The sequence below is a fragment of the Tupaia chinensis genome, unplaced genomic scaffold (genome assembly GCF_000334495.1).
Source record: "Tupaia chinensis unplaced genomic scaffold, TupChi_1.0 Scaffold139757_1, whole genome shotgun sequence".
Lineage (NCBI taxonomy): Eukaryota > Metazoa > Chordata > Mammalia > Scandentia > Tupaiidae > Tupaia > Tupaia belangeri.
Genome location: NW_006199637.1, coordinates 3475938 through 3478758, shown reverse-complemented (window position 1 = coordinate 3478758; position 2821 = coordinate 3475938). Strand labels below are relative to the sequence as shown.

Below are 2821 nucleotides of genomic sequence, written 5' to 3'. Positions count from 1 at the left end.
TGGCTATGTCGCTGGACTCCCACGTAGTCGACTGCGGTTCACGTCCCAGACCCGGTGGCTTAAAACTCACGCCGGGTGCATGTGCTTGCGTGCCCAAGATTCCGAGAAGAGAATGGAGGAGAAGGGATTGCGGCGTGACCATCTACCGGGGGGGTGATTTCTCGCTTTCTGTCTCTCTGTCTCTCTCTCTCTGTCTGGGGAGCGCACGCGCCCTATAGTGAAAATCTCTCCAAAAAAAAAAAAAAAGATTAAGTGAGATAATGCATATATGAAAATTCTCAGGACACGGAAGGCACTTGAGAAATTGTACTTTTCCTCCCTGTGTCCTTTGCGTTCGAGCCTGTTCAGATTCCGTGTCTCCCTCTTCAGCTCTGTCTTCAGCCACTCTTCCTCCTTACACACTCCAGTCCCCAGCACTCTGACTTCCTGGCGGCCCCTCAAATGCGCCATGGTGTTTCCTGTCTCCATGTCTTTATTCATGCCGCTCCTCTGCGTGAAATGTCTCCTCACTTGGTCTCTTCCTACCTCCACACCCTCACCTTTTATTTTTTGTTTTTTTTTTGGAGAGATTTTCACTGTAGGGCGCATGCGCTCGCCAGACAGACAGAGAAAGACAGAGAGACAGAAAGCGAGAAATCACCCCCCAGGGGGGATGGCCACGCCACAATCCCTTCTCCTCCATTCTCCTCTCAGGATCTTGGGCACGCACGCACATGCGCCTGGCGTGAGTTTTAAGCCACCGGGTCCGGGACACGAACCTTGGTCGACTACATGAGAGTCCAGCGATATAGCCATTACGCTAACTGCTGGTTCCCACCCCCGGAGTTCTTCTTATGGCTCCTATGAGTTCTGGTTGCTTCATTTCAATCTCCTTAACTAGTAGCTCACTTTTGACCCAATATTGAATGTTGGCCTTCGCTAATGCTCGGTCCTAAGACTTCTCTTCTTCCAGTGCCAACCCTCTGATGTTCTACTGAGTATAGCTTCCGTTACTGTCTAGATGACTGCTTAATTTGTGTCTCTAGTCCAGCCTTCTCTTCTGCGTTCCAAATCCATATGTCCAATTCTCTAATGGACATAGCCATTTGGAAGGCTCTCCAGAAATTCTCCTTGTTCACAGTGAACTCATCAATCTCCACTCCACACTTGCTCCTCCAAAAATGGTCCAGCTCTGTAAACGGTACTCCCTCTCCCCCAATCTACCCGTCCAACCACCACATCCTGCCAACTCAACGTCCTAAATATTTCTCAGATCTGTCAACTTCTCCACTTCACTAACCACTGTCATGATCAAATCAGCATCTTCTCTGTCCTGGCCTCCCTCTTGTAGCCTCCAATTTGGTATCCCTGTGTCTCCTCTTGCCTCTGCCATTTCTTCCAAAACAATCTTCCCTTCCTTCCTTCCTTCCTTCCTTCATTCCTTCCTTCCTTCCTTCCTTCCTTCCTTTCTTTTTTACATTTTCATTATGGCTAAAGGTCACTTGTACTCTCCAGAGAAAGAGAGAGAGAAAGTATACCCAAGTGGGGTGTGGTCACACCTCAGTTCTTTTTCCTCCATTCCTCCTTCCTGTAAAGATTTTGGGCACTTATGCACACACTTGCCCAGCATGTGTTTCAAGCCCCATGTTGGTCAGTCATGTGGGCTATGGCTCCCTTAACTGCTGAGCTTTGGTATCAGCCCTGCAAAGCACTCTTATTTTATTTCATTTATTTATTGTTTCCAATTAGCAATAATCATGCCTTGGATAAACCTCATTGGCTATGATACTGCCACTGTGCATAGCTGGACAAAACACTCTTTTAAAAATGTATATTTGGGGCCAGATGGTGGTGCAGAGGTAAAACAGAATGCTCTGCAGGACTGACCCACATGGAAAGGCTCTGGGTTTGTGTCTGGAATCCTCCCTGAGTACGCACATGTCCATGATCTGGGCTGGCTGAGGCCAGGGGTAGATTGTGGCATAAAGACCCTGTCGGGAGTGCTATTTCTCTGCTTCTCTCTGTCTCTCCCACTCATGGAAGAAATAAACAACAAGTACAGTTTGATAAAACCCACATATCTGATCATATTACCCCATGCAAATAACTGTCCAGTGCTTTTCAATGCTCTTAAGGGTCAAATCACTAACACAACTCCCGAGGCCCTGCAAAACCTGGTACCTGCACGGATCTCCTGTCATAACTCATGCCAGCCCCATCTGCTCCCTATACTCTAGTTACAATGGCTGTCCCCAGCTCCCTTCCAGCTCTGTACTGCAGGACCTTCGTTTCTGCTACTAAAATATGTATCATCACCATCTTTGTCTAGCTATCTCCTCTTTATCCTTCAGATCTCAACTCTTTTTTTCTTTTGAGAGATTTTTCTATAGGGTCCATGTGCTTGCTGGGGAGACAGAGAGAAAGAGTGAAAGCAAGAAATAACTCCCCCAGTGGGGATGGTCACACTGCAATGGTCACACTTCTCCATTCTCTCCTCAGAATTTTGGGCACAGACGCACACACGCCTGACATGAGTTTCAAGCTGCTGGGTCCAGGACTTGAACCATGGTCGACCATGTGGGAGTCCAGTGCCTTAACCACTATGCCACCTGCTGGCCCCCAAGTCTCACTTTGAATGCCACTTTTCAAGGATACCTTTCTTGAGTTGCCCTGTTAGGTTATGCTTCTCTGTGATATGTTCTCATCTTTTCTTATGCATCCTTTTATAGAATTTGGCATACTTGTAATTAAATAAATATTTGTCCCCCTACTCTGTTGTTCTATGAAGACATAACATGTCTGTTTTACGTGTGTGTGTTTAATTGCCAGTGGGCATGAGAGA

The 2821-nt window shown here is 47.1% G+C and overlaps 1 pseudogene; it reads right to left on the bottom strand.

Moving 5' to 3' along the window:
* Window positions 1–1701: 1701 nt before the first annotated feature.
* On the bottom strand, window positions 1702–1785 carry LOC114004721 (uncharacterized; annotated as a pseudogene).
* Between the last annotated feature and the right edge of the window lie 1036 nt (window positions 1786–2821).